This window comes from Myotis brandtii, unplaced genomic scaffold (assembly GCF_000412655.1).
Source record: "Myotis brandtii unplaced genomic scaffold, ASM41265v1 scaffold46, whole genome shotgun sequence".
Classification (NCBI taxonomy): domain Eukaryota; kingdom Metazoa; phylum Chordata; class Mammalia; order Chiroptera; family Vespertilionidae; genus Myotis; species Myotis brandtii.
Window position 1 is genome coordinate 4,527,425 of NW_005367587.1, and position 14,782 is coordinate 4,542,206.

Sequence of the window (14,782 nt, forward strand, 5' to 3'; positions counted from 1 at the left end):
CCCCCCGCCCCCCCCCCCCCCCCCAAGACTGACTTGGGTGGAATTGCAGGGACCCTCAGGGGCCCATCATAGGAGGAGATATATAGGTCACATATAGGTCAGAGCCTCCCCACGAGTTCAGTTCAGGCTTTGGATCCGGAATTCCCCTGGACTAGCAGATCTACGAAATAAAGGTTAACTTTCCTCCCTCAGAGTGCCGGCTGATCGTTCTCCCGTGCATCCTGCCACAACAGAACATGCTGAGCCATTTGGTTGCAGTGTCCTGTAAATGTGGGAGGTAAACTGAGTGGTTGTTACCTGTGAGTGCCGGGATTTAAGGAGCCGCAGTGGCCTCTGAGCACCTTGTGAGAATGCACCTTATAGGATTAGTGGCCATGGGGAAGCCAAGCAGCTCTGTGACAAGCTGAGCTCCCTTGAACATGTATGTAAGCCACTGAAGATCCTGTTTATGAAACAAAATGGCTTTTCACACACTGACAGAACAACAGGAAAACTGGCCAAGGCAGAGACTGGGAAAGCCACAGGGATTTTGAAATGGAAGAGGAATTGTATTCAAGATCACTTGCGATTAGGCAGAGAGGGGAGGACACCAATACTTGGTACCGACTAGATGCCGACTATATTACGCACACTCCCCCATGTAAACCAGCTGGCTCCCCCACTTTACAGAGAAGGAAACAGAGTCTTGGAGAAGCTAAGAGGTGCCCAAAGTCCCAGCAGCTCGGGGAGGGACAGCACTGAGACTCCGCCACAGCTCTGGCTGAAAGCCAAGCATGTGCTTCTCTGAGTGCTGGCTCCAAACTGCCTGCTGCAGGGCAAGAAGGGATTTGTTGAAGAGTCGGCCTAGAATTCTGGACCTAAAGTGGGCTGAGTTTGAGAAGCCAGAAATAAATTCAGACTGAACAAGAGTACTAGAGAGACTTGCCCCAAAGATGAATTCATGATATAAATTCTCTGAGGGGTGACTATAAACCAAAGTCAAAAGACTGATCCACAAGTCCCATCTGGTAGCCAGACTCACTGCTGTATCGCCACGCATCCAACGAGCTGCGCTCACAGCTTCATGAAGACGAGGTGTACCTGAAGCTAACCCCCGCCCCGGCACCGTAAGGGGCAGTCCGTTCTCTGGGGTTCTTCCTGAGCGGCACCCCTTGCCCTCAATTGCTCTCTTGTCTACTCCATACCCTCCTTTCCTGTCAACATTTTGTTGTCCTGGTATTTCTAGGTTTCTCCAAAGTAGCCCGAGGGTGATTTACCATGTCATACTTCCTTGTACTATTTGACCTGGGTGGGGACTACTGGAAATGCAAAACCTGATCCCAAAGAAATGACTCTCTGTTAGTGAAAGAAAGGGGTGGGGTGCAGCTCCACGCTGTGGAAGGACATACCTTCTGGGTTTGGCTCTGCTGCTACTACACTGTGTGACCTTGGGCCAGTCACTTAACCTCTTTGGACTTCCATTTCCTCATCTATAAAATAAAGAGGTTGAATTAGCACTGTGTGGGTTTTTAACCACGTGCACAAACTCTCCCAGGGGGCATTACAGAAATGTGAACATTTTTTAATGTCACAGTGACTAGGGGGCACCTATCCTGCTTCAAATGCCAGAGTCTGAGGTTGGAGATCACTGGTCTGGATGCTCTGTAGGGTTCTCCTCTGTTGTGGCCTTTGTTGATCCACTGGGGGAAGTACTGTCGGACAGCAATGCCTTTCTCAGATTCCTCTAAAATGTTATCGTGTGGCCTCCAAAAGGCAAGGCTTCTATTGTCTGATAGGGTTTGAAGTCAGGACAGATTGTTTGAAATCAGAACCTGGCCCAGTGTACACCCAGGCCACAATCAGCTCAGAAATCCAGAAGGCAACCAAGCCTTCTGCAAATCACTATGGCTGCTTACAGGCGATTAGCATTTTTCTCTATAATTACCCTTCTGAGTCCCCAGTTTCCTGGTCTCCTTTCCATTTACTAGTATAAACTGCTTTCTTCAAATGTTTGGAATCATTATAAATGGCAAAATGCTCTTCTGGGTTTTTCAGGAGAAAACAAGGCAGATGCTCAAATGTCGGTGCCCTGAACATTTTAGGTCTTTCAGAGCTCCCGTTCCTATCATGCCAAGTGCGCCCTACAGGAGAGAGAGCGTGTGCTACAAACAAGGCGGAGCAGACATGTAGGATCCAGTCGACTCCAGGCGATTTATTCAGCAAACTTCCTCCCAGCTTCCACACTTTCTGCTACCAAGGACTCCAAACTAATGATCTAGCCAAAATTCTACCCTCTCAGAACCATAATTATGTTAATCTCTTTCTCAAAGCCTTCTTTTGATTCTTCGTATTTACATAAATTTTCAACTTTTTTTCCCTTCACTCAATCCCTTTAATTTCCCAGTCCTCTTAGTGTTGGCATTCCTATGCTTCTATATTTCTTCTCAGCTGGTTCCTACTTCTTTTTTCCTCTCTGGGCATCTCCCTTCAACTATTTTATGTGTCCTGAACCGAGAATAATATGTCCACAAAACTCATGCTATCTTACCCTTTTGAGGAGCCCCTAGGGAGTAGGCACTCTCCCCAGAAGCCTACACTGCGCTCATACGAGCATCCTGACCGATCTGGGCCTATCGGGAAGGCCAGGGATGTCAACTTTCCTGGCAGGAGTCCATGAGAAAGTTTTTTCTAAAGGAAGAGAGAATGAGGGTCACATTTAGGGAGAGGGTAGCAAACTGCCCACACTGTCTTCTGGCCTCCTTTGCCTCCAAAGGCTTCTTGCCAGAGCGGAGAAATGAATAATCAGTGGCTGTAAAATCTGTCTGACACAAGTGCACCAGGCGCCATGGCCAATTCCCAAGGCATGAGAGAAAGCCAGCAGTCCAAACACCAACTTGGACCAGCCTCCACCTGGCCCAGGAGAGGAAATACTAGAATACAGGACCCAACAGCGCAGCAGGGCATTGGGGGGCCTATGGGACTCTGTGGACGACTTTGTGCACAATACCAGACGGACAGTCAGTGGAGAGTGACTGGCCTGGGGCCCTTTAGTTAAAGTCCTAAATGGGGTAGTCAGGGGAAACACTTGTGATCCTCAGAACATAACAGGACCTTCTAGTGTTAGAGGCCACTTAGGGTCTGTCAGGGGTCATCCCAGCAGAGTGTGTTTCCAGGAGGACAGCATCTAAACTCCAACCCAAAGTCAGTCTCTCTGTCTAAATGGCTTCAGAAAGGACTCCTCAGCTTCCAGAAAACACTCAATGTGTTTTGAAAATATATAAAAATTTCTCCCTCTAATTAAAATTCCTCCCATTGTACCCCAAGTCCATTTACAAAGGGTCCTTTAGTTGCTCCAAAACAACTCTTGACACTCTGCCTAATGTTATAACTTTCTCCTTTCCCTAGTGGGATATCCATTTATCATTTATCTCTTATGCTTTCCCATCTTTCAGATGAAAGATAAAATGGTACCAGTGGATATCTACAGGAGGTAGCTAATGTATATATTAGAGTGCCACCCAGAGGAGAATGTAGGAATAGGGTGCGGGTGAAGTGCCATTATAAAAATCAAGTTTGAACTTGGAGTTGATGCTGCACTTTAGGTTAGCCAATTTAGGCTTATTTGTTTAGCTGAGGAATTTTAGAAAAACTAGATGGATTCACCTCTAACTCAAGCAATGTTTCACCTAGTATGAACTCTAAAAATGACTCTCTGTGGATTTCCTGGAACTTTACTCTAGGAATCGTTTAATATATAGAACGTGGATTTGTGAGTTGGATTAGAGATTATTCATTCAGGGGCCTTGCCTACAGAGGAATCTCTGTAACTACATTCACAGGGGCCCACAAACAGCTTACACATGCTCAGGGATCAGGTAACCCATTCCATCTCAGAATAAATCTAATTGCTTAAAAAACACACACACAAGTCACCTTGACCTTAAGTTCAAATATGCTTCTTCAAAATTCCTACCACTGGCCTTAGCTCACCTGAAACAATATTAATACATACAGTAGTTCTCCCTTAGGTGCAAGGGATACCTTCCAAGAACTCCTGTAGATGCCTGAAACCGCAGGCAGTACCAAACCCTATATATACTGCTTTATCCTATACATGCATACATTTTTCACTTAAAGGACACACTTTACAGCTTCTCTTTGGCATATCCAAATTCAGCATCACACTACTGTCGTGCTTTGGTGTCATTATTAAGCAAAATAAGGGTTACTTGAACACAAGCACTGTAATATCTAATGCAACTAATCTGATGATCAAGGTGGCTACTAAGTGACTAGGGAACAGGGAGCGTAACTGACAAGGCCCAGATGCTGGACAAAGGGACGATTCATTTCCTGGGTGGGACAGCACAAGATTTCATCACACTAGTTAGAACAGCATGCAATTTAAAACTATGAATTGTTGATTTCTGGAATTTTCCATTCAATATTTTTGGACCAAGATTGACTGCTGGTCACTGAAACCATGGAAAATGAAACACAGATAAAAGGGGACTACTATATAAACCTTCTACCTCCCTAAACTTTTTGATTTTTTTTTTAAACAGCTGTCACCTCCCTCCTAAGATACTACTTCAGGGGAAACATTCCCTATTGATGCAATCATTGCTCATATTTCATGATTTCAATTCTTAACCATTCTCAATACCATTCTCTGGACAGATATCTGGAACAAAACACAGCTCTCTATGACTGTGGATATTATATCTCAGCCAATGTAATCAAGCAATGCATCATTTGTGATGCCATTCTTCATGATCAGTACATAAGAAGTTATAGTAAAAACTTAGCTGTGAAAAGTAATTTCCAGAAAGGAAACACAAGTAGACCAAGGACAACATGAAAAGATGTTCAACCTCATTACTAAGCAGGAAAATGCAAATTAAAACAAAAATGAAATACCATTCCACACTGATCAGACTGGCAAATTTTAAAAGTCTAATGATAGAAGTGCTAGAAAGAATGTGGAGAAATGGGGACTCACACACTGATAGCGGAAGTGCAGATGGGTTTAGCCACTTTGGAGGGAAATTGGGAAACATTTAGTCCTGCACAAGACACAAATAATGTACAACCCAGAATTTCCACTTTTATAAGGTTTACTATAGAAACTTGCACACAGGTTCACAAGAAGTTTTGTCCACAAAGAACATTATTTATAGTAACAATGGGAGGAGGGAGAAAAAGCAAGTTCTTTCAATACAAGAATGGTTAAATGCATACAACTATGCAAGGGAACACTATATAGCATTTAAAATGAATAGAGCATGAACTACTTTTTAAAGCAATGTTGAATGAAATGGTTGTAGAAGGATTTGTACATTTTTTATATTATACTATTTGTATATTCAAAAATACACCCAGCAATGTTTAACATTGCTTGTGTATAGATAGATATGTAGATATATGTAATGTGGGTAAAAATGAGAAAGAAGGTCTTCAAATGTCTCTGAAACATTTTATATCCTTAAAAAATACTAAAGTAAATATGGAAAATATTTATATCATTAAATTCCAGTAGTATTGTAGTTATCTAATGTATTCTTTCTACTCTCAATACATTTGAAATATTTCATATTTTCAAATAGTACATAAAATTGAAAAATACAAAAATGTAGTCAATAAATAAATCTATAATAGCATTACCCAAAAAAATAACACTGTTTACATTTTGTTTTATTTTCTTCTGAATATTTTTTACGTTTTATTTTGAAACAATTTTAGGCTTTCAGAAGAGCTGAAAAAATAGTACAAAGTATTCTTGTATACCTTAATATTAACAATTTACATAATCTAATGAAATGATCAAACCAGGAAATTAACATTGGTACTATACCATCAGGGAAACTATAGACCTTATTTTAACTTTACCAATTTATTCCCTATTGTCCTTTCCCTAATCAAGAATGAACATTGCATTTAGTTGTGGTATTTCCTTAGTCTCCTCCAAACTATGACAGTTCCTCAGTCTTCACCTGTCTTGTGTGACCTAAGAACTTTTGATCAGAATGTCTCTCCATTTGGGTTTGTCTAGTGTTACCTGATTAATAGATTGAGGCTCTGCAAATCTTAAAATAACACCTCAGAAGTGATGCTGTGTCCTTCTCAGTACAGAGAGTACACGATAGATCGGATTACTGGTGTTTATCTTGAGCATTTAGCCAAGGTGGTGTTTGTTGGATTTCTTCACTGTAGTTATTATTTCCCTCTTTGTAATTGATATTTTGGGTGAGATACTCTGAGACTGCTAATATCCTGTTTCCTCTCAAACTTTGATCCAATGATAGTAACATCTAGCAGTAGTTTTGCCTGCAACAATCATTACTGTTGTTGTATCTGCCCAATGGTCATTTCCCCCCTCATTCCTTCTATATGTATTAATGGGAAATCTTCTGTAAGGAAGACCTATCACTTCCCCATGATAATCTACATATTCAATTACAGATTTTGGATGAGTGCGATTCAATGATATTTATTTATTCTATGAGTTATATAACCTATTAAAAAACAAAATCAAATTGACTAAATTCAGAGATCTAATTGGCTTTATTAAAAGATTCATGAATCAGGCATCATCCCATCTAACAACTCCAGGGGTCATACAAAATGGAAGGATTTATAGGAAGAAGGGTGAGGCAAGGGAGCTACTAATAAAACAAAGAATTATCTGGGGGCTAGAACATCTTCTTTTGGTGGGGAAGAGAATAGCAAGGATTTTTATTACACCAGATTGCTTTCCATGGAGGATGGAGAGGCCCCACATGGCAGATTACCTCATTGGTGTTGACTAGAAAATTCAAGACTTGTTGGTTAAGATTATGTTTCTTCTACTACTTGTATGATTTTAAGTTTTGCATTTAGATCTCTAAACCATTTGGAGTTTATTCTTACTCGCAGTGTGAGGTACAGGCCTAATTTATCTTTTTCAAAATGGCTACAAGTAGTTTCAGCATCATTTATGTAAAAGTCCATCTTTGCTCCAGTGCTTTGAGATGACATCTTTATCATATTCTACATTTCCATATGTATGTGCCTCTATTCCTGTACTTTCTGCTTATGCACTAGTACTATGTCTTCTAGTTTTGTTAATGCAAATTTTAAACATGGTTGAGATCATAAGGTATAAACAATTTTGCATACTGCTCTTTTACTTCACATTATTGTAGAAATACTCTAACATCATTTAAAATGCTTACTTAAAATTATTTAAGAGGTTTCATAATGTTTCATTATGAATATAATTTAATTTAATATCCCTCATTTTTGGACAATTAGATTGCTTCAAATGTTTCCATTATAAATAGCACTATAATGGAGAGATAATATTTGCTTCTTTATTAAACTTATAATTTTGTGATAATTGTAGATTTGCATGCAATTTTAAGAAATAATACAGGGAGATCCCCTGTGTTTTTTACCCATTTCCTCAATTATAGTATCTTGCAGAACTATAGTACAATATCACAACCAGGACATTGACATTGATGCAGTCAAGACACCAAACATTTCCATCCCCTCAAGAATCCCTCATGTTGTCCTTTTAAGGTCCCTTCCTTCAAGTCCATAACCCTGTGATTTCTTTGTGGACTCTAAGTCCTCTCCTCAAGTATATGGTTATCACAAGAAAAGCAATCAGGAAAGTAAGTACAATTACCCAGGCAGTTGTATGCACAAAGGAGAAGGGGAGAGGGGTACTGAATAAACAAGAGGGCATTATCAGGATAGGGTAGGTGGAGAGTTTAGATTATTAAAGAGTAAGAGGCTCCAAGTTTGGGGGATCCAAAAATAAAATAGAATAAAACATTCCAGTAGAATTTGTCAAGTACACTTAATGTTTAAAAAAGACATTGAATAAATATCAGAATGTACCTCCAGGTCTTGATTTTAAAAATGCAAAACTACTCTGGGACCAGTGCTACACTACTGAGATCACAACTTTATAAACATTGCATATTCATTAAGTCAACCCTGTCTCCAGAGCTTGTTTGAGAGGTGGGAGATAGCAGGATAGGGGAGGAAGATGGCATTTGTTTTAGAACACAGAGTATTAAACCATTAACTATTAACCATCCCTCTTAAACCATTAACTCCTTGCAATCAGGGAATATGTCTTATTTTTTTTTTCTGGCTTTATTGAGATATAACTGACATAGAACATTGGGCAAGTTTAAGATGTTCAAGGTGATGTTTGATACACAGATAATAGTAATCTGCCCTATTGTTAATTATATTTCTAATCCCTCACACATAGTCTTAATCCCTGGCACACAGTGGGTATTCCATAAATGTTGGGTGAATGAATAACATGAATTTTCTGTGCTGGCTCCAAACTAAATTTAACTGAATGGTTTCTGAAAGTCAGATCAGTTCATTCTTTCTGGATGATAAAATCAACTCTACAAGCTAGTCTTTCTGGGAGAAACCAATAGCATGGGGGCTGTGAGGACTGCAATTCAACCACTGTGGTTCAGACTAAACAGCCATCATGGTCATCCCTGATCCCCAGAAAAGAAAGTGAATCTCCAGATATGAGCCAATTTGCAGATCTGAGAAGAAAACATGTTAAGATTTTCAAATAACAGGTTTTTAATAATCCTATGAAAACAGACTTCAGAAATGCCTAAGAAACTTTAGAATGTCCAAAGATTAGAGGGATGAAAGCCTGGCCCAGAGGGGTGAAACTGAATACAGTCGAAAGGCTTAAGGACAGAGATAGGGTTAACTTATGCAGTTTATGTTCCTGTAAATGTGATTAACTTTATATACACCCAGAAGGAAAGTTTGTGTGTGTGACCTTATGATAACTCTCCAGTTCACTGTAGAAATAATAATGAATAAAGCACTGTACTTTGCTAAGAGGAGCTAGGCAGCGGGTCTCAATCTGTGGGTCGCGACCCCTTTGACGGTCGAACGACCCTTTCACAGGGGTCGCCTAAGACCATCCTGCATATCAGATATTTACATTACGATTCATAACAGTAGCAACATTACAGTTATGAAGTAGCAACGAAAATAATTTTATGGTTGGGTCACAACATGAGGAACTGTATTTAAAGGGCCAGAAGTTTGAGAACCACTGTGTTAGAGCATTGTTTAGACATAATTCAATAAATTAAAAATCTGCAAGAAAATTGGTGCTGGGATAGTTAAAGCCCATCACGCACATAAAAGGCCTTTATTCTTTACACCTCTTCTTTCTAAGATGACGCTTGTTTTGCTGAACCATTCCAGGCAAGCTGGGGAAGCAGGAAAGGAAACAGGAGGAGAAGGGAGAGTGGGAAGGGGAGGGGAGCAGAAGAGAGGAAAACATAGGGCAAGGAAGGGTAGTAAAGAGCAGAGAGAGATGAAGACACCCATGTCTGGCAATGTTGCAAATTAAATACTCTGAATAACTATCCTTGATAGAAGTGACTAAACACTGGATTAAAAAATAGAGAGAACTGCATTTTTAAACACAATGCTGAAGGGACACAAAAAGAATCCACAGAGCCCAAAAATTTGAGTGAAGTCAAGAATCCTGAAAAAAGCCCTAACAGGTTTGGCTCAGTGGATAGATCATCGGCCTGCGGACTGAAGGGTCCTAGGTTCGATTCCGGTCAAGGGCATGTACCTTGGTTGCGGGCACATCCCCAGTAGGGGGTGTGCAAGAGGCAGCTGATCGATGTTTCTCTCTCATTGATGTTTCTAACTCTCTATCCCTCTCCTTTCCTCTCTGTAAAAAAAAAAAAAAACAACAATAAAGAATATATACTTTTTTAAAAAAGAATCCTGAAAAAAAAGTGAGCACCAGAACTAGAGTTTTTCCTTGAAGCCTTCCCTTGCACTCTAAAAACCCTAAACTTCTGCATCATCAGCTATATGAGCAATGAGTGTGAGGAACATGGGATAAAATCCTAACCCCCCTAAAGATACCCATAAGATAGAAAATGAACAAGGAACGAACCCTGCCACACGGAGGGTGGGAGCAAGGGTTACTACCCCTCTCAATTTTGGCACTGGAGGGAGGTGAAGAAACATTACCTGATAATTTGTAATAACAAGCCAGCTCTCATGGGGTTTTGGTTTATATTTATGTTACCTGAAACACCTTACTCAAATTGATTAAAAATGATCCCAGGTTGGTAGCCACCCCAGGTCCTTGGGTGAATGAACTACAATCCTCTTTGGAGGAATGCAATTTCAACCCAAGCCTAAAAGAATTCTTGCAGAAAAAGTTCCAAGACAAATCAAATGCTCCCAGTTACACACATCAAGAATAAAAATTCTCCTTGACCCGAGACCAGCAGAAACAAGCAAGTCTGTCCACAGCACACCAACAAACACTTCAGAAATAGTTCAGACACAGAACATAAAATACATGTATTTATTAAGTGCCTAGAAATAGAAGAGAGGCTTGGAAACATGAGCAGGAAAACAACCAATAAGACTTAAAAAGTCAACTCAGTAAGGACAAATTAAACAACAGACTAGAAACTAGCAAAGAGAGAATATGACTCAGGGTATGGAAAGGCTTCTTAAACAAGATACTAAAATTACAAACCAGAAAGAATATAATAAAAACCTGCCTTCATCTATGCACTTCCTATAGGCTGGGCACCATTGCCAGCACTTTACATGCATTATCTCATTTAATCCTCCCAATATCCCATTGAGGTAGACATTATTATCCCTATTTTACAGAAGAGGAAACTGAAGTACTAGACCAGTGGTCGGCAAACTCTTTAGTCAACAGAGCCAAATATCAACAGTACAACAATTGAAATTTCTTTTGAGAGCCAAATTTTTTAAACTTAAACTATATATGTAGGTACATTGTTATTCACTTAATTAGGGTACTCCTAAGCTGGCCTTTGCTAAAAACGTCCTCAATCTGATTGAGGTACGTTCACTGAGGTCGACCCCTTCCAACTCTCCCATCCACACTCGTCTTGTATACTTGTTTCGTCTATCTCCTTTCGTTCATCCTCTCTATATGTCCAAACCATCTCAACATACCTTTCTTAATCCTCGACACTACATCTTCTTTCACTCTACAACGTTCCCTAAAATTAACTTAATAAACTTAAAGCTTTAAGTCTTAGTTAAACTATAGGTACGTTGAATAAAACTTGATATCATACTTAATAACGATATTATTTATTGATAAAATTAAATTCCTTACAATTTAGCTTATAATATCCATAAAATTAAATCATGACAATGACTGACAAACACTAATGTGAACAATGGCCTTGCATCTCCTTGGAAAGTTTGGGTAAGTCAGGTTTGTATGTTGTTGTTTTTAATTTTAGGCACTATTCCAGGTTCTCATCAATAAGATGACTTCTCAATTTACTCTTGATAAGGTTCATGCTTGAAAATGTAGGATCTGTAGCTGGTTGGAAAAATACAGGTAACCTTATGCTTCGAGTAGGTACTGTTGTCACCCGTGAACGCAACTAGCACTAACCACTGCACAATGAGACTGCTGACTGACTGGCTCACTCAACTTGTGCATGAATCGCGCACGCCTCCAACCTGCCCCCCCCTGCCCCACGCGCTGCATATCCTGCTGCCTGCCTGAGCCATGTCTCCCATCGCCAGACCAACCGACACCCCCCACTTCTTCTAACACCACTTCTTCAAAATAGACTTGCCCAGGCTGAAAACCAACTTCTGCGCATGGGCCACGAAGTTTCAATCACACTGTACGTGCGCGCGTGGTATTTTGGGGAAGAGCCACACTCAAGGGGCCAAAGAGCCGCATGTGGCTCGCGAGCTGCAGTTTGCCGACCACTGTACTAGACTTTAAGCAACTTGCCCAAAGTCATACAGCTAGCTGGTGGCAGTGCTGGGATTTGAACTCAGGAAGTGTGGCTCCAGAGTCTATGCCCTTGAATAAGATATACATATCTGGCTAAATCAAAATGTAAAACTTAAGTAGACAGAGCACAGAGGATATTTTATGGCCATGCAACTATTCTATGCAATACAACAGCGGTAGACACAGGTCGTTATAAACTTTTCAAAACCCATAGAATGTATAACACCAAGAGTGATCCCTAATGTAAATTGGACTCTGGGTGATAACAGTGTGTCAATGTAGGTTTCTCAGTTGTCACAAAGGTACCACTCTGGTGGGAAATGTTGATGGGAGGAGGGAGGCTATTTATACGTTTAGGGGAACAAAGCATATGTAGGAACTCCCTATACTTTCCACTAAATTTTGCTGTGAACCTAAAACTCTTCTAAAAATAAAGTAAAATAATATTTTTTTATCAAAGATCATAAAGAAAAGTAAAAGATGAACCCAAACTGGGAGAAGATATTTCCAACATATTTAACCATCATCATATTAGCCCCAGCTTCTACACTACATTTCTCAAGCCAAAGCTGGCATGGAACCATTCATGTATGGCTGGTCATTTTCCAAATAACAACCTAACCACATGAATATCATCACAGATTCATTTCCACAACTCCCCTCATTCAAGTTTAATTCCCCTCAGAATCAGAGCTTATCTAGGATAGGGTTATTGTACCTTCTGGCCACTACTATTACCTTTGTCTTTAAAAAACCCTGTTCTCAAATTTTCTTTAGAATTGACACAGTGAACAAATTTCTCAGAATCCTACACAGTTCTCTGGAGACATAAGTAGCACGTAGTTTTAAGGACTGGGCTCTAGCTCCACCACTCACTTGCACTGTGAATGCAGGCAAGTTACTTAAACACTCTCTGCCTGAGCTCTCAAAGTGTAAAAAGGAGATGATCAGCAAGCACCTCATAGGAGCACTGTCATAATTGAGTCAGGTGATGCAGGTGAAATAGCATATCCTGGATGCCATATACATATATATGGCATTGCCATGTGACCCAGTGATTCCATTCCTAGGTATATATCCAAGAGAAACAAAAACATATCAGAACAGATACAGTGAATTTGTACATAAATATTCATAGTAGCATTAAACATAATAGCCAAAAAATGGAAAGAACCCAAATGCCTACCAATTGATGTTTATCTGCTCAACTGATGGATGAACAAATAAACAAAATGTGCTTTATCCATACAATGGAATATTATTCCACAGTAAAAATGAATGGACTAAATGAAGTACTGATTCAAGCTACAACTTAAATCTTGCTAAATGCAAAAAGCCTTCCACAAAAGGCCACATATTATGTGATTCCATTTAAACAAAGTGTTCAGAGCAGACAAATCCATGCAGACAGAAAATACATTAGTGGTTGGTTGCCAGGGGCTTGGGGGAAAGGGAGGATGGAAAGTCACTGCTAAAGGGCACAAGGTTTATTTTGAGGTGATGAAATGTTCTGAAATTAGATATGGGAATGTTTGCACAACTCTGTGAATTTACTAAAATCCAATGAATTTCAGACTTTAAAAGTGTGACTTCTCTGGTATGTAAATTATATCTCAAAGTGGTTATTTTAAAAAAACAAACATAGTACTTGATACATGGTAAGTGCTCAGCAGCTATTGTTATTTTGATTGTTAAGCAATCTATGTGTCTTCCAGCATCCCTAAATTATTTTGACCAATTGAGATATTTTTTCAATAAAAAAAACTAAATGATAGTTCTAAAAAGCCATATGCGAGGACAGCATAAAGCACTTAAGAGGAAAGACCAAGAAGACCCTTGTTGGGGGAATGAAGAGAGAGCGTGCTCTAGTGCATGGGCATTTGGGAGGGCTTGGGGTATGGTGAGCTCCAGAGCTATTTGTGAACTCTTTGGGTATGAACAGCATGTGTCAGCCTCCATCCTATATAATAAAGAGGTAATATGCAAATTGACCATCACACCCTCGCACAAGATGGCCACCCTCATGTGGTTAAAGATGGCCACCCCCATGTGGTCACAACATGGCCATCACAAGATGGCCAGCAGGGAAGGGCAGTTGGGGGGGACCAGGCCTGCAGTGGAGGGCAATTAGGGGTGATTGCGCCAGCAGGGGAGGGCAGTTGGGGGCAACCAGGCTGGCAGGGGAGCAGTTAGGCGTCAATCAGGCTGGCAGGGGAGTGGTTAGGAGGTGATCAGGCTGGCAGGCAGGTGAGCAGTTGGGAGACAGCAGTCCTAAACTGGCAGTCGGACATCCCCCAAGGGGTTCCAGATTGGAGAGGGTGCAGGCTGGGCTGAGGGACACCCCCCTCCAGTGCATGAATTTCATGTACCAGGCCTCTAGTCCTATATAATAAAGAGCTAATATGCAAATGGTCATCATGCCGTCAAGCTGTAAAGGCTCAGACACTCAACACTGGGGAGAGAGGAATGGGGACCAGCCAGGCACAAAAGAGCTCACAAGAGAGGAATGAGGACCAGCCAGGCTGCGGCCCAGGAGAGTGACAAGCCACCCGCCCCACAGTCCTGGGCTCCAGCGGCTGCACGTGCACCTGTGGCCCAGGAGAGGGACAAGCCACCCACCCTGCAGTCCCGGGCACCAGCATCTGTGGCTGTGGCCCGGACGAAGCAGCCCAGGTCCTGGGTGCCTGTGGCCAGCCAGAGGGAGGGAAGCCCAGGTCCCAGGTGCCTGCAACCGGCTGGAGGAGGGAATCCTGGGTCCCTGGTGTGGAGCAAGGCAGAGGCAGTTAGGGGCGATCAGGCCAGTAGGGGAGCAGTTAGGGGCAATCAAGCAGGCAGGCAGAGGTGGTTAGGCAGGCAGGCAGGCAAGCAGTTAGGAGCCAGTGATCCCGGATTACAAGAGGCAGTCGGACATCCCCTGAGGGGTCCCGGATTGCAGAGGGTGCAGGCCAGGCTGAGGGACTCCTCCCCCCCCCCCGCCCTGCC